Below are 18,348 nucleotides of genomic sequence, written 5' to 3' on the forward strand. Positions count from 1 at the left end.
AGATGCTATAATAGGAAGTTTACCTTGGGTGGAAAGGTAGCATTCTGGCAAAAGCTTCAGAGAAGGTTGGTATTTTTTCCGTTAGAGTGAGATAAGCTACCTGGTGACTCATCTCCAGAAACATGAACTTGCAGAGCTTTCAAGCAGGAAGCTGAAACTTGAGGAGCCTTTGCTTGTTGGAGGTGGCTAGTAGAAGCAGCAGCAGCAATTTTTCAATGATGTGCAAGCTTAGGATCTCCCTCTGAACTGCATAAAAGACTGGACCTCATTGCTTGTGTGCAATGTGCTACTTTGTCATTTTGTAACATGTCTTATTGTATTTAAGTTGTCTGAAGGCTTTGCTGCACATTCTGCCATAAAGCTTAGAGGCGCATTTTTGTTGTGGTGGAGATAATTTGTTTCTACACAAGGTCCAGATCAGGATTCCACTGAACAACTCTTAACAGGAATGTCTGCTTATGGCATGCAGGAAAGTTCTTTCAGCTGTCTGAACATGTGCAGAGTGGAGTTTCTTTCCAAATGAGTCACCAGGATACTCTATGGAGTAGGTTATCAGATCAGATAGTGCACTTTACTTAACAAGGTTCTTACCCCTAAAACTGTCTTTATTATTTTAAGAGCAGATACACCATTTGATAATAGAAAAATAATTCTGGTGTGTTGCTGTTTCATTCCTAGTATTCCCCCCCTTCTTTTTCTTCCCCATTTCGGCTGATATTAGGATGGAGATAAGCATTGTGAGAATTTAGGAAGAGAAATCCTTGTATAAGATACATGCAGTTGTTCAGAGTCCTTTATATACATTACCTTAAAGCAAGACTTTCAACTGACATGCCAATGAAAGGAACTACTGTACCACTGCAATATTATGGAGAGTTACTCTTTCCAAACCCCAGTGCTCACATATGGCTTACATTTGAGTAACGTTTGAGGACGCAGGTGGCGCTGTGGTCTAAACTACTGAGCCTCTTGGGCTTGCCGATCAGAAGGTCAGCAGTTCGAATCTGCACAACAGGGTGAGCTCCTGTTGCTCTGTCCCAGCTCCTGCCAGCCTAGCAGATTGAAAGCATACTAGTGCAAGTAGGTAAATAGATACTGCTGTGGCGGGAAGGTAAATGGTGTTTCCATGCACTCTGGTTTCCATCACAGTGTTCCATTGCGCCAGAAGTGGTTTAGTCATGCTGGCCACATGACCCAGAAAGCTGCCTGTGGACAAACGCCGACTCCCTCAGCCTGAAAGTGAGATGAGCGCCGCAACCCATAGTCGCCTTTGACTGGACTTAACCTTCCAGGGGTCCTTTACCTTTACTTTTACATTTGAGTTAAGTATGCATATAGTTATAAGGAGGGCTGAGAGAGAATTATTCAGTATCCTAAAGCTTTTGGCATAAACTTGAAAAGTAATTAAAAATAAGGCACTCTTTCTTTCTTTCTCTCAGCTCTTCTGCTCATTCTGCAGCATGGGGAATATTAACCTACAGCGCAGGAGTTTTGCTTTAGGTTTACAAGTCTAACCACAATATCCTGTGTGGGATTCATACCTATTCTGCAGAGTATCTTCACATTGCTGGCTTTGCTGGCCTCAGCCTCCAAAGAATTGTCAATGGAAGATCTGAGAAGTTACATCCCATTGCTTTCTAATAATCTACATAATTTATTGTAATTACATTTACGTTAAAGAAGATGTGATGTTTCAAGTACCTCATGAATTCCAGAAAACGTCTCACCAAGCAGTCAGAAAACTGACTTACCATGGCTAGGAGCAGAAGATTTAAATAATTCTCTCTTCTTTAGGAAAATTACTGAAGTGCTGGATAGTGTTGGAGTACTAAAACAGAGTGCTAATCACAGGAAAGCAAGCACATGTTCTTAATTGAAGCTGTCTCAAGGGTTGTGCTCTTTCTGTTAATAGCCAAGCTTCGGGGGCCTACGAGGAGGTGTGGTTTTTAAATTTTGTTTCCTTTAGTAGGTTCTAGAACAAATGTTCCAGAAGCTAACATCAGAACGAGGGATCAAAGCTTGCTCAATTAGTCCTGGGGAAAAGAAAAAGCATGTTCACATTGTTAAATGGCTTGGGAGAAAATCTGATAGCTCTACTTAGTAATAAATAGATATTTGTATACAAGCCTCTCTGAAGAGGCGTGCTCCAAGAGCTCATAACTGTAGCGTTGCTAAGCAACGCAACCTCACAGCCATAATGTGAACATAAAGTAGGCCCTAAGGAATACAACACATCGACAGCAGAAGGAACAAGCGTCACACAGAGGATGTGGTGCTGAGCCAGTGACCAAGAGTATTTGCTGAATCGCTATCGCCAGGCCCTGAGTCAGTTGCGGGTATAAAAACCTCCAATGGTTCTATAGCTGAAGGCTGTAGTTTGGTGGTAGAGAATCTTCTTTTCATGCAGAAGGTAGGAAGTTCAAACTTTGGTGTCGTTAGGTAGGACTGAGGGGGTACCCTGCCTGAAACCCTTGATAGCCACTGCTACTCAACAGTACTGAGCTAGATGAGCCATTGGTCTGTCCAAGTATAAGGCAGCCTCCTGTGTCCCATTCCTAATGTTTTATTATGTGTCCCCCTACCCTACCCCCAAAATCCACTCAAATCAGCCCATGGTTGCACAAATGGGATCCATCTCCTTCATCTCCTCCGTATTCCCACAGCCTTCTATGGTAAAATAGGCTGAGAGAGACTGAGAGAAAGAAAATGGCAGCCAAAGGTCACCTGGGCTGTATTCCCATGGCGGTTTATTCTGTTTCCATTACTCTTCTCCAACTGTTAAGGTCTACATTATATTTAAGTATTCACACAAAATAAAACTAATTCTGGGACTATAGTGGTGGTGGTGGTGGTGGGGAGAAATATATATGCAAATATGGCCTTGGTCCTGTATACCTGAAGGAGCGTCTCCACCCTCATCATCCAGTCCGGACACTGAGGTCCAGCGCCGAGGGCCTTCTGGCAGCTGTGAGAAACCAAGTTACAGGGAACCAGGCTGAGGGCCTTCTCGGTAGTGGTGCCTGCCCTGTGGAACGCCCTCCCAGCAGATGTCGAGGCAATAAACAACTATTTTACTTTTAAAAGACAACTGTTTAGGGACGTTTTTAATGTCTGACGCTGTATTGTTTTTAATATTTGGGTTGGAAGCCACCCAGAGTGGCTGGGGAAACCCAGCCAGATGGGCGGGGTATAAATAATAATAATAATAATAATAAATAATTTTTATTATTATATTATGGAAACGAGTGCTAAACGTGTGCTATATTCCACTATTGCTGATCATTGCTGGCCTCCTTCTGTCTTGGGCGACAATGGAGGAGTGCACCTTTGGGGGTGAAGTCAAGCTGTCATAAAGTTGAAGTGCTTGCTGTGGCTGGAGAGACCAAAATGGAAGAGATTTGCTTTGTTGCAGCTGGGACAGACGAAGGCATCCGGTTGTGCTGCTGCAGATGCACCGCACCATGGCGTTTTTTCTCTCTGTGCCTTTCCCAGCAGTCATTCATCCTCTGGTCACTGCTCTGGATTGCACGACCTGTCTGTCTACAGACACTGCGGTCACCTGCGAGGGATTTTCACAGAGCAGGGTTAATGTTTCCACTATAGTTTCGGAAGTGACATCTACATTGTGTGAAAGCTCAAATGTGTTGCGAAAATTAACAGTTGGGGAAATGTCACAAAAGTGGAATAAACTGCCATGTGAATGTAACCCTGGTGAACTTTATATCTGAGCTATCATGTCTCCCGACTCCATGTCCACCATGTCTTTAGGAATTAAATATCCAAGTATGTGCAGATAGGGCTGCCTCTTGAATTTGTTGCAAATATATATGTGTAAACAATGTCATTTGATTTTGCACACCACAGCTGCTGAGGTTGCATAAGAACATAGGAAGCTATATTATACCGAGTCAGATCACTGGTCCAGTTACCTGGGTATTGTCTACACACTGTATGACAGCAGCTCTGCCCGGTTTCAGACAGGGGCACCCCCAACCTTACCTGGAGAATGGCTACTGAACCTGAGATCTTCTTCATGCAAAGAGGATGCTCTGCCACTGAGCCATGGCATTTCCCCAGCTTAGCATATTTTTCACTCTATAAGACGCACTTTCCCCCTCCTAAAAAGTAAGGGGAAATGTGTGTGCGTCTTATGCAGCGAATCCAGGTGGGAGGCTCTGTCAGCGCTCCCTTTAAAGAGCCGTGTGGACGGTGTGTGCACTCTTGGGGGCTTTTCCCGAGGTGGGAGAAGGGCTGCCCTTCTCCATCCTCCGGGAAAAGCCCCCAAGAGTCGCACACACCGTTCACACGGCTCTTTAAAGGGAGCACGGCTCTTGGGGGAGCCTTAGCCACGCGCAGCCAGGACAGTGAGCAGGATGGATCCCGCTGGCTGTCTTGGCTTCTGCCATAGCCGATGCAGCCTCTCCCGGCCAGAGAGGCTGCCTGCGGCTAAAGAAGAAGCCAGGACAGCGAGCAGGATCCCGTTGGCTGTTCTAGCTTCTGGCTTAACCAAGGGATGAAGTCTCAGCAGGGGAGCGGGGAGCCTTCATCCCACTGCCCTGCGAAGGCTTCCTGCGGTTATCCCTGGCTTCTGTGGGAGGTGGGGAAAGGGGCAGAGTGCGTGCTCTGTCCCTGCCCCCACCTCCCAGAAAAGCCCCCAAGAGCCGCACTCCCTTTAAAGAGCGCATGGCTCTTGCGGGAGGAAAGCCAGTAGGCTTGCTTTTGCTGAAGCCAGGAGGGCAAGAGGGATCAGTGCGCACCAATCCTGCTTGCTCTCCTGGCTTCAGGGGTAGCCCCGCAAAGCCTCCTGAGCGAAGATGGAGGAGAGCTTCCTCTTAGCTCAGGATGCTTTGCGTTCCTTTCTTATTTCTTGTTTTCCTCCCCTAAAAACTAGGTGCGTCCAATCGTTCGGTGCGTCTAATAGAGCGAAAAATACGGTAAATTGCTAATAACATTATGATTATGGCTCCCCCACCCCCATAGAAGCACACACACACACAGCTTTTAAATTAGTGCATGACAGGTACCAAATATAGCATGTGGAAAAGAATCTTCAGCTATAGCTAATTGACAGGGAGGGCAGGGATCCCATCTGTAGGCGTAGGGGTGTTCCAAGCACACATTTCTACTTTGAAACGTTGCAAAGACCAGCATAGCAGACACCCAGTGATGGAAGCTTGGCACTGGATTTCATGAGCCACTGTCTGTAAATATCTTCCTTTCCATTCTTCATTTTGTTCTCTCTCTCTCTCTCTCTCTGAATGGATAAGCTCTGCATTTGGTTGCCCATATGTGAAACAAATGCTTTGACATTTGCAAATGTCAGTTTAATAACAAACTCCCTTGCATTGACATCAGCTTGGTGAAGCATTTCGAAGAATGAAAAACAACTGTCTCTTTCCAGTGAATGAAGCTGTAACTTATGGATGTGGGTACAGTACATTATTGATTGTCTCCAAATGAATTGTCTTTGTTGTGAGTACCAAGCCAATCCCTGTCCTTTGCCGTAGTACTTCACAGTGATTAATCTAGCAAAAGAATGCTGTTAAAGTCCATTTGTCTTTCCTTGCTGTGTTTTGTTCAGATTCCAGAAGCAGTCTGAATGTTCTTTCACAGCTTTTCAGTTGTTGTTGTTGTTGTTGATTATGATGATTTGGCTTTCCATTGGCGCTCCCTTTTTCTTTTTGTGCTGCATTGTCCCATAACCAATACAGATTTAATGGCAAGATTACAACTCAATAGCGAGTTAGACATACTGAGCAAAATCAAATGGGACAAATTTGATTTTTGGAGACATGTGAAGCTCTTGTGCTGCTGAAGCTAAACAATAATGTTTCTGAAAGTTGCATTGATAGGCGACAGTCTAGGAACTGGTTCAGTGATCAAAAACCACAGTTCCAAAATGCAACAGGGTTAGACTGTTTTCCCTTGACAGTTTATTCTATTTCCCTTACGTTTCCCTGTTAAACTCCACATTATATTTGAGCTTTCAAATGTACAAGCCACTTCTGGAAAATTAATGAAATATGGCACAAGTTCAGAGCTCATTTCCATGTTATTTGATTGCAGGAAAAAACCCAACGATTTCCAGGCCCCTTAATTTGAAAAATTGTGGTAGTAATGTGACAAAATTTGGGGTGGTATAGCAGCATAGAGTTCTCTCCTGCTGTTTTTATGGTGGAACAGAAGCAAACACATGCAGAAAGGGTGGGAGAGTAGCAATGTTGTGCAAGGTCATCCGTTGTTGTGTCACACCACACCCACTGGTGTGAATGAGAATTAGCACAACATAGTCCATAACACAACAGTTACTGCAGTTGGAAAATGGGACAGAAGCCTTAGCATTATAATCAGGTACACTAACTAGTTCCCCACTAGGTAGGTTTGTCTTTAAATGTGACCTGGACCAAATTTCTCCCCTATTCTGACTTGCTATGGGAGGGGAGGGGAGGGGTGTGGGCACGTGTTGTGAGCTTCACCCTCACCGCCACCTCTCCTCCCTGTTCTGTCCAGGAATGTTTCAGGAGGCGTGGAAAGGGATGACTGCACCTTTTGTGAAATTGTTGATTCACCCTCCCCACACACATTTTCTGAAGTGCCTCCTGGAAACCTGTCATTCCCACCTTGCATTAAAGACTCACTGAAACTCCATCTGTAGCTGGAACTACTCGTTTCTTTCAGCCAGAGACATGTTGTTATGAGTTTGGGTGGGGAGAACCAGCTGTATGCTTGGGTGCTCTTCTCATTCCTGTATCCAGCATGAATTCAATTCCTGCAAGAGCCAGGCTAGGTAATGGCACTCTTAATTATGGGCCATTAAAGTAACAAAGGAAGTAGCTCTGTGCCAGGGGACAAATAGGTTGGGTTCCCTCCCTCAACTTGCTGGTACTTAGAAAGACAAAGGCCAAGGCAGAGGGTTGAGTTATGTGAGCTGCAAGCTGTCCAGGCTGAAGGCTGGGCAGCTGAGAGACAGAGCTATGCCTGATTTCTGTCGGAATCCAAGGCTGCGGCTATGGAGAAGCAAAGCCCTCTTGGGGTGTTAATGCTGTGAACCCCTCCACCGTGGGCTCAGGTTGTGTGTATATATATATGTATAGATAAACCATATATCCTAAAGACACCACAGTCTCTGCTGTGCCTCATTCCAAAGGGTGAGAGTGTCATGCAACAATATTTAGAATGAGATAACTCAGGGCAATGCGAGTGATTAATACTGTATGCCTATCGGAAGATGGGAGCCTAAGTAGAATTGATGAGAACTTTGCAGTGCAGAGATCATTAACAACAGCTTATTATAGAGGACACAGTCTAGTTTCGATGATACATGCATGCTGTCCTCTAACTTGGTGCAGATTTAATTTGTGGGGTGTGAGGAAGCAGTGGTGGCGCAAGCAGACAAATGGTAATGTATAACTGTTCTTTGCAAATGGTTATTCAAATGCCATTTGCCCACAATAGAATTGAAAATTACTTCAATACCTGCTGGGGGAAAGTCTCGACTATACTGTTGCCTGCAAAGGAAAAACAACAATAGGACTCTCTCTTTAACATCATGGGCTTCCTTTGAGCACTACACCTTTTACCAGTACTGAGCTTTCTGTATTGATGCTTCCGTATTGAGTTTTTGGTTTTCGAACATTTTGGAACTTGAACGGTCTTCCAGAACAGATTATGTTTGAAAACCGAGGTACCACTGTATTACTGTATTTCATTGGGAGGATTAAAGCTATGTTTATGGACAAATAGATGGAAAGAAAACTAACTAGATTGACGTTTAACCCTGTAATTAATGAATATGTGTGTAAGCACATATGTAATTTGTGAAATTATATTTAAATGCCAAGTGAGGAATTATTGTTAATTCATGGTGTTTCTTTATCCCTTCAAAAACATTCTAGATCACTCTGCTGAAGTAGGAGAAACATATATATTGATAGTGCTCTAAGCTGTCTGTATGCTACTAGACAAAACAGCATTTTGCATGCACAAGAGGGAGGTATTAACAGGTGTGTGTGGTGGAGGAGGAATCCTAATATTTTGCAGAAGCAGCCTGTGTTTTGGATGACAAGGGGGGAAAATCTTTATAAAAATATATCCCCGGGGAAACCCCAGCCACACACACACACACACACACACAAAATACTTAATGAGGAATGAGCATGCTCAGTGGGCACTGAATGCTAAGTACACAGTAGTGGAAAACAGTAGAGGAATGAGAAATAACATGGAGTATCCAAAATCCTGATCAGATGATACCATTTGTAACAATTACTGGTCCTCACTCTACTGTGACCAATTCTGTGAAATTTATAATCGACAAAATGTGTGGAAGCATGTGAAATAATCGGAATAAAAGAACAGACTGGGAAGGATATCTTTCCCAGTCAGAATCCAAGCCAGATTCAGGGATCCTTCCTGGAAAGGAATTATTTCTGGACTAGGACTACCAGATTCTAGTAGGTTCCAACCTGCATGGTTAGGAGCAGCTGAATTTAGTTGTGGGCTCCAGATGTTAGAGCTACTTGTTCAATAGCAACAGAAATCGGAGAAACTTGGTTCAAAAAGATAGGGCCACTGCGTATGGAAGCTGGTTGTCTAGGACTGGGGAAAAAGAAGACTCCAGCTGCTGCTGCTGCTGCTTCTGCTGCTCCAAAGATGGCTGTGGCTCAAGCCAGCATTTGTAGGAAAGGCAGCCTGGCATCTGACCTCATGCATGCACTGTGGCAGTGCCAAGTTGGGTGGGGTGGGTAGAGCTGGACACTGGGCTACTTAACCTCATTGCTCAATTTCCTCTGCCTTCTGCATTTTTGTGGCACCCACTCTCCAGTCCTGTATTCAGTGCATAGGTAATGCTTAGTTTGATGTCTGGAAGTGAGAGCTGGACCATAAAGAAGGCTGATCGCTGAAGAATTGATGCTTTTGAATTACGGTGCTGGAGGAGACTTTTGAGAGTCCCATGGACTGCAAGAAGATCAAACCTATCCATTCTTAAGGAAATCAGCCCTGAGTGCTCACTGGAAGGACAGATCGTGAAGCTGAGACTCCAATACTTTGGCCACCTCATGAGAAGAGAAGACTCCCTGAAAAATATCCTGATGTTGGGAAAGATTGAAGGCACAAGGAGAAGGGGACGACAGAAGACGAGATGTTTGGACAGTGTTCTCGAAGCTACCAACATGAGTTTGACCAAACTGCGGGAGGCAGTGGAAGACAGGAGTGCCTGGTGTGCTCTGGTCCATGGGGTCACGAAGAGTCGGACACGACTAAATGACTAAACAACAACAATGCTTAGTTGCCTTTTTGAAGTCAGGTAGGATTTATTTTTTTTTGGTGGGGGCTGTCAGCTGATTGCTCTTGCTGGCTGGATTTTTGTCTACTCTGCAATGGTTTGGTGACTGGTGCCTTTAGCAGGTAAGGTAAAGGGACCTCTGTTCATTAGGTCCAGTCGTGACCGACTCTGGGGTTGCGGCATTCATCTTGCTTTATTGGCTGAGGGAGCTGGCGTACAGCTTCCGGGTCATGTGGCTAGCATGACTAGGCCGCTTCTGGCGAACCAGAGCAGCGCACGGAAATGCCGTTTACCTTCCTGCTGTGTGCCTTTGAACTGCTAGGTTGGCAGGTAGTCACCCTTAAATAGGTTACTTGGCCAGATCGGCAGGAAGTTGTGGGAAGTTATCAGGTAGTTAAGGTTTGGTGAGCACCCTTAGGGTGAAGGGTAGTAATCCCGAGACTTGTCTTCAGTGGATTTGCTGGCAGGGTAAGGAGCAGCTTTGTAACACCTGCTTGGAGTTGTGGTGCCCTGGAAGGTCTCTCTACTCACCGGAAAGGGTGGGACTTAAGGGAAGGGGTAGATGAAATATTGCCTCTTATCCTTGGTTTTACCCAGTCTGCTTTGTGCACCTTGGTTCTGCACTGCAGATCTTTTGCGTTAAATAAGTCAAGCCCAGTTCACCTAACCTTTGTGCCTTGCCTTCTTATTTCCCTAGGTGGCTGCAATTCAGCCTATAGGTGCGGTGTCACACTTCCCTGCAATACAGTCCTAAATACCTAGGACTGTGCAAATTTTTGAGGCTGCCTATGTTAGCTGGTGATCCTCAGTCTGTTTCAGTTGCCTGAAGTTCAAAAATGAAAAAAAACCCACACATTATTTTATTTCATTTCATTTCATTTGAGAAACTAGGTATTCCTCTCTGCTCTTCTATGCTGAATTTTTTCTGCTGGAAATCTTGGAGCTTCTGACTAGACATAGTTAGAAGAAGCTTAATTATTTTATATTTTCATAGGGATTTGATGGCGAGTGTTGTGTGTTTGTGTGCATGGAACTGAGGGACAGGTATTTAAAGTTGTTGGTAATTTGTTTTCTGGGTGTTTAAATTAGCATATTGTTAATTAAATGAGTGTCTGACATCTGGCAGGATATAAGCCTTCGAGTCCTTAATTCTGTGTAAAGCTTCTCTGCTAAGCCAAATTATTGGTGCCATTTGGGAGTGTTGTAGCTTTCATCAGAGACTGCAAAGCACTCTCCAACAATTTCTGTTGCAAGCATCTTCTATTATGCTTTCTGTTGCAACTTGCAGTGTGGTCAGTGAGTTCATCGGCTCAAGGAAGTGAAGGCTTTCAGACCCATTTAGGCTTGAATTTCCAATGTCCCTACCTCCTACTTCTCCTTTACCTAAGGAGTAGTTCTGAAAATATAGTTAAATTGGTATCCTTTTAGGTAGTGGAAATTTAATACAAGTGAAAAGCTGAAGACAGTGCATGGATTTTGGCAGCTTATTACAGAGAGCAAGATAAAGTCAGACAAGAATTTTTAAAAGACAGCTATTACCCCACAGGCAGATTTTCACAATCAAATGCAAATGTGAACTTTAGTACCTGCCCTTCTGTAAGTACCTTTCCACTTTCTGCAATAAGAAGCTTGTTCTTTCCATATATTTAGGTTTCTTTTACTAATCTCAAACAAGTTTTGACTCTTGCTCAATAAAGTTTTCCAACGGCATCCACTGATGCTTGGCTTTCCAGTTCCCAGTGCACACACAATGCTGTAGACTCCGCAGACTGTGTCAAATGGATGTTATGTCAATTGGAAATGGATCCAAGAAGGGAAGGTTTATTACTATAACAAATGAGAGAGAGGAATACCATGCAGCCACTCATAAACTCTACTGACAGGACTGCCTGAGCGTTGAGGAAGCCTTGCTCCTGGTGCCACTGTGAAGAGAGAGACAATGGTGCATGGAAGGACCTTTTCAGTGATAGCTCCCAGGTTGTGGAATGCCCAACGCTTTGCTCCAACATTGTATGGTTTTCACTGGCAGGTCAAGTCGCATTTCTTTGTCCAGGCTTTAAGAGGAGTGAGGTGAGGTGACATTTTACATCCTTTTCTGTATTGCTACCTTCTCTACTGTATAATGCCGCTGCGATAATTTTTACTGTACTTTTAGATATTGCGTTTTTCTGGTTTCATCTTCTGACGTCACCCATCCTTGGGCCTTTGGGTGAAGGACTGGTAATAAATTCAGTCAGTCAGTCAGTCAGTCAGTCAGTCAAGGACTCAGTAAGTATGCCAGGCTAACCCCATTATATTCTATAACATACCCTCCAATAGGAAGCAGCCCCAAACTGGGATGCCATCTTTTGGGGCCATACTCTTGCGTGAGTCATGTGACTCATGTTAGAATGTGGGCCACCTCCCCAAAAAGTGCTTCTTCCAGGGACAGTGCCCCAAAATGAGCTCGAGTGCGGCCTGAAATTATGTGAGATTGCAGCAGCCATTTTGGCTGCTGTCCTCTCATGAGAAAAAAATTGGATGTCCTGTTTTTCTCCAGGACAGTTGACGGGCATGCTATAACTAGTTCGTCCAACATGTGGGATAAAAGGCAGAAGCATGGCACTGAGTGGGGCGGAGCCATTTCACTACCTTGTTGTCAGGTGGGTCACTGGGTACAAAGGCACCAGTGGAGCCAATCTGATGCTCCTGCTGGCATGTTTGCATATACCATATGGACCTCTCCACCACCTCTTGATAAGCAACAGTGACTCAACTGCCTGGAAGCTAGCATAGCAGCTCTGCCCCACCCAGACAGTCACTTGCAGTAAAATGTATCAGTGTGATGTGATTAATTCTGTATTCTCTAACATCACAGACCAATGTGAATACGGCCCTTGAACTTCTCCCAAGGGTAAAATCGGCAAAGGATAATGAGCTCCCACATAGCAAACAAAAAATAAAAGACAATAGGCAGGAATGTTTTTTTAATTTAAAAAATGGCTTTTTATTGAAAATAAGGTCATATATTTTGGAGGAATGCAAATGCTAATGAGGCTGCTACTGGATTGTGAGCACTTTGAATAATTCTGTTAACGTGCTGGGGACAAAAAAATTGGCAAGCCACTGTCAAAAAAACTTGATTGCTTAGTTGCTCGCTCTGCATAATACACAACATACTCTTATTTTTTGATGTTGATGGGATATTATCATGAATTATCATAAAAGTCAAATTGGTTTGCCAACAGCATTTTAAAAGCTGGCATGCCAGCCATCAATAAGAGCGACTCTATCACATTTTCTGCTGCTATTTTTAGAACAGAGTTTACTTCTAATCAAATGAAAATATGTTACAAGGACTTTTTATAGTTTGCAAGCCCAGCTCCATAAATAAAAAGGCTGAGTAACTTTGTAGTAATCACTCAAGATAGTTTTTAACCTTATTAAAATGTGAAGGTACAGGTTGGTACTACTTCATACTTTGAGTACTACATGGATGGTCTGATTCACCAAAGGAGAGTAGCGCCTGCCTTTTTTTTTTTTTTTTGCTGAGGGAATAAACCCATTAAAGAGGCTGCTACATAGGAAATAAACAGGCAGTCACCAACCTGAGGTTAATTTGTCAGGAGCTGCCAGCTCTGTGTGCTGGTAGCTCCCTAATGCGGTGAACCTAAAAGATGGCCTCACTCTTTATATACCAAACCAATCACTGCACTCTGCAGAAGAGGACCTTCTGCAGAAACCATCTCATCAGGGTTCCTGGTCCATATGGCATACCTTCTGGGTGTCCCGATTTTCCAGGGACAGTCCTGGAATTACAAAAGCCACCCTGGTTTCTGATTTGAAGTTGGAATGCACCTATTTTCCCCACCAGTGCCACCATGTCTGAGCTTGAGGAGGAGGAGGAGACTGTCCTGAGCAACAGCAGCTGCCCTAGGGCAACTTGTAGTGGCTGCTGGAGAGAGCGGGTGAGGAGGAGGAGGAGAGGCTGTGGCCACCAAGGCCTAGCTCCATGTGATGCACTGGCTCCAGAGGGGCAGGCAGAGGGAAGGGCTGCCCTGGGTGGGAAGGAAGTCAAAGTGGAACAAAGCGCAAGGAGTCTTGACTAAAATAAAAATAAAAATCTTTGTGCATCTGCGTCTAAGCTAGGCCGTCTCTAAAAGTTGTGTGCTTTCCTTTTTCTAAATCTACCAAAGAGTAAAATAAAACTGGGATTAAGGGGTCTTCTCAGGACGTGTGTGCTGTGCCCTATTCGTGAGGTGGTATAGGCACTTGCCCTTCTTCCAGTAGTAAATGCTCTGTGGGGACAGGGACTAAAGATGGGGGGTCAAGGAGAGTCAGTTGTTGAGGGAGTGAGAAATTTTCCTATTTTCTTCGGAGGGCTGTTGGAGGGTATGATATGGTGCAGGAATTGGGCCTTTAATATGGTGACACGGGTGGCGCTGTTGGTTAAACCACAGAGCCTAGGACTTGCTGATCAGAAGTTTGGCGGTTCGAATCCCTGCGACGGGGTGAGCTCTCATTGCTCGGTCCCAGCTCCTGCCAACCTAGCAGTTCAAAAGCACGTCAAAGTGCAAGTAGATAAATAGGTACCGCTCTGCTGGTAAGGTAAACAGCATTTCCAGGCCCTGCTCTGGTTCGCCAGAAGTGGCTTAGTCATGCTGGCCACATGACCCGGAAGCTGTACGCCGGCTCCCTCGGCCAATAAAATGAGATGACCGCCACAATCCCAGAGTCAGTCACGACTGGACCTAATGGTCAGGGGTCCCTTTACCTTTACCTTTATGGTGACATATTGCACAGATACAGTCTCTATTATCCTCTCATCACCTATTGAAGACCTTCCTTTTTCTAACAAGCCTTTCAAGTGAAGATTTTCATCCCAGTTTGTGTCTGTACTGGACTTGAATGGTTTTCTATATATGTTTGTGATCCCCACACAGAGCTTTGGGATGTTTTATAGGAAGCAATTCATAAATAAACCTTTGGACTGCAGGTAGCAGCTTCTCAGTGAAATACTTCCAGCCTCTGGACTAACTCTTGCCCACCCGGACTGGCTATTGGACCCGCCTGGAAAGGAAGGAGCAAAAGATGACTTCCTGTTCTGTTTAGCTTTGCACAAACAAGCAGGTCTGACTAAGCTCTGGTGTTTCCTGTATTGTTGCCCCCTATTTTAGACCTCAGGCTTGCTCCTGCCATTGTGTTGCTTCCTGAACCTAGGCAACATCGCCATAACATCTCTGCCTCTTGCGTTAGTGCTGGTTGCTTCCCACCTAATTCTACAGAAAGTGAAGATTTGGATGAGAATTTAACAAACTAGGGAAACGAAGCTGTAATGAATCTACCAATTATGAAGTTGGCCCATTACTGTATGAATGCCTGCCTTGGAAAACACATCAGCTTCAGTTTGTGCTCTGGGAACAATTGTGTGAGTTAGCAACACCGCTTTTCTCATTCATGCAATTAGTGCAGAGAATTAATATATGCAGTGTCAAAAACAGTACCCTAAATGGAGACTAATGATGCTTGATAATAGGCCCTTGATGGGGGTAACCTTACTTTTCACTTCACGCCCTGGTGTCAAATGTATGCAAAAAGGAAAAAAAGAAATTTAATAGCAATTAATAGTGTGCTAATCATTATGTCATGGAAACTGCCATACCAAATATAAATCAAATGGGCATTTGGTCATCTCATGTTAAAGGATGCTCCATTTATCTTGTATTCCAGTTACATATGCATTCTGGTCCAGATTTGGTCGTACATCCTTTTTTAAATGCTGGGCATCACATTTAAGTACAGAGGTAGCCAAAAAAATGACCTCCAGATGTCCGGGACTACAACTCCCATCAGCCCCAGCCAACATGGCCAATTGCCAGGGATGATGGGAATTGTTGTCCACAACATGTGGGAGCCTACCCCAGTCTGCAAGTACAGTGGCAGCATCACAGGGCTCTGTGGCACCAGTGTGTCCTGCACTGGCATTTATACATGATGGTGGCCAGGTGAAACCACACACTAGTAAGTGTTTTGTCCATATGCCAAGTTTCCAGTTTCAACCAGGGCTTTCATTCTGAAAACAACCCCCTTTATTGCAGTGGTGGGGAACCTTTGGCCCTCCAGATATTACTGAAGTGCAACTCAACATCTTTCCCAGCAAGCATGGCAGATGACTATGGATGATGGGAGTTGAAGATGAGCAACATCTGGAGGGACAAAGGTTCCCCTCACCTGATATGAAAGGACATGGGTCTTTGCTGAGTCAGACAGAGACCTTCATCAAACACCACACTCTAATCCAGGATTGGGAAACCTCTGTCCTGACAGACATTGCTGGACTCAACTCCCATCCACATGGCCAATAGTCAGGGATGTCCCAATGATGGGAGTTGCTGTTCAACAACATCTGGAAGGCCACAGGTTCCCAATCCGTACTCCTGGACCTGTCAGAAAGCCTCACACAGGAATTTCCAGGCTTCGAACTAAAAGTGAGCCTGTGGAACTGAATATAATTCATCAGCCCCAAGTGCAGAGTTCTGCTGTCAGCCTCCATGATGTGTGGCTTAGAGGTTCTTTGCCAATGCAAGAATCACTCACATCTCCAGACTTGAACCTGTCAGCTGCAATGGGTGACAAAGGGTGATGAGCCAAATGGGAGAAATAAGAACAGAACTGGATTTATTATAGTTCCAGGAGCAAAGATTGTGGGCTGAAAGTGGGTAGCAAAACAAATCCAGCTAAGATAAGAGGATATCTTCTTTTGTCTATGGAACTATCTAGTGAGGAGATGGGCTTTATGTAGAGCAACGGCAGCTTGATCATAGATGCAAAGGGCTTAATGTAGTGCAATACTTTGAAAAAGAATGCTCATCAATCTTTGCAGTGCTTTCTACCAGAAGCAAAGAGCTGAAATGATATTACACCATGTCACATTGTTAATGACACACAGAGATGGAGGCTGGTAGGAGGAAAATGGCGTTGCCTCTAGAAACTACTGACTCCTTTGCACAGGTTCATAATGAAGTGACTCCTTGGCACCAGTTTCTAATAAAATAGGAAGTCATTGATGGAGGAAAAGTTACATATTCCTATGTACAAGACTAAATTCTATTGTAACTTGCACCTAACTTTGTACTGCATTGTGACTCTGGTGAATAGTGAGATCAGAACTGATGAAATAAGTTAATATCGCACAGGCTACTTAAAAGGAGTTAAGCATGGGACAAAATCAGCATAAGCACAAGTGGCCTTATGGGTAGTTGGTGAGGATAAAAGACATCTCATAAGAGGGTAGGGAGATTTCAGACTATGGCTTCTTAATGGAGAAGAAAAGGTGTTAATGCCATCACAACCCCTTTTATCCAGGAAATAATATGTAATAATGCACTAAGAATGCATTGGATTTTCTTTATGCCTTTATTGTCACGCATTGTGCCACACAGAAAGGTGTCTTTTGAACGCTACTAATAAAGTAGGTCTTCATTTCCCCAGGACACTGTAGGTGGAATCCAGATTTAGACTAGATCCACTGAAATTAGTCAAGTTTGTTGTCAAGACAAACATAACTCCCATTGATTTCAACAGGTCTGCTCTAAACATGACTAAGTCTGGATTCAACCCATTAAGCATAATCTTTGTATCGCTTTTGACATAATTGATGGAATGAGAGCAAATGAGGTAGGCGATACTGAGTATTGCAAAAAGTTGTATCAGTCTCATCATGTACGCAGCTGTGCTTTTTAATTTTATTTTATACTGACATAGGTTTGGCATTGTTTATTTTTAAAAATTCTGTTCCAGCTTTCTATCTTTCTTTTAAAAAGTCTATGACCTGCTTTTAGTTTTGTCTGAGGGCAGAAAAATGAAAAGCCCCAAACTCCCTGGAGCTTTTGTAATCCAAGGGGTGCATACCCTCCAAAGTTTCTCCGATGAAAACAGGGACATCTTATTGGAGTGTGAGGTTGGCAGTGAGGAGATAGTCAAAGGCTTTAAAAATGTAGTTAGTCTGGAAGTGGGCAGTTCAGGGTGGAACCCAGTGTGATATGACAAAGCATCAGAGATACTAAGAAAGGAGAGAGAAAATTCTGCTTTAGAATAATTTTTTTTCAGAGTCTGGTAAAGTGAGTGACTATTTGAGTTCAGGGAAAGTGGATGGTGTTTTAATCTACTTATTTTTGTTGTTTTGTTCCATTTGGGAATTGGAAAGATTCCTGTAACTTCCCCTTGTCAGGGCTGCACGCGTCCACGCAAAAGGCGCCCCCCGTTTTAAGTGGGGAGCGGTCATTGTTGTTTTGTTCCATTTGGGAATTGGAAAGATTCCTGTAACTTCCCCTTGTAATATATTTCTCCTAAAACTCCATGTTTTCTCCCCTTAGTAAACTTTTAGCTTTTACATACTTCATAAAGCTAAAAATGCACTACTTTGATTGACTTAAGGGAGACCCCAGGGAAGTCTTCAGGTGGGCTGATAAAGTGCAGCCTTGTAGAAATAATTCCCCCTCTTTATCTGGTGGCAAAAAGTAAGTAAATGGGGAAGGGGGGGTGCATACTCTCAAAGCAGTATTCTGGAAATTACAAGGGGAGCGCTATTGTACTTGCATCCAACTTGTAGGGTTCCCATCATTTGGTTGGCCATTGTGAGAACAGGATGCTGGACAGGATATGGCCCAATCCAGTATGGTGGTTCTTATGTTCTTGTGGAAAAACACATTCAAGACTTTGCATTTTATGTCGTTAAAATATAAAACCTCAACATGTTCTGAAGTTATTTTACACACTGTGGGTCTGTTCTATAATCTGACTTCTTCGTGCAACATTTTTTATGGAGGCCAGTTCAGGGGCAAATTGTATTATCCTGAGCTTCACTGATGCTCGTGCCTTTCCTTAGTAACATGTCCATCGTTTACTATCGGGGGGGGGGGGGAATGTACAAGGCATAATTGTATTAAAACCTCATTTTCAAAAGGATGCACCAGGCACAACTATTCCTCAGAAGAGGTAAAAGGTATTGACTGTCAAGAGCGACTTGCCGGTATTACTATGATGAGGACAGAGAGAGAGAGAGAGATGTAAGTCTTAATTTG

At 43.9% G+C, this 18,348-nt stretch overlaps 1 long non-coding RNA gene across 1 annotated transcript in view; it reads left to right on the forward strand.

The window, feature by feature from the left end:
- The first annotated feature begins 1,785 nt into the window (after positions 1–1,785).
- LOC309340325 overlaps positions 1,786–18,348 on the forward strand; it is a 92,427-nt gene continuing 75,864 nt past the window's right edge. The window contains exon 1 of the long non-coding RNA XR_014155936.1: positions 1,786–2,410. This is a non-coding gene — a long non-coding RNA (uncharacterized lncRNA). The remainder of the gene's footprint in view (positions 2,411–18,348) is intronic.

This window comes from Podarcis erhardii, assembly GCF_964252035.2.
Source record: "Podarcis erhardii genome assembly, chromosome: 4".
Classification (NCBI taxonomy): domain Eukaryota; kingdom Metazoa; phylum Chordata; class Lepidosauria; order Squamata; family Lacertidae; genus Podarcis; species Podarcis erhardii.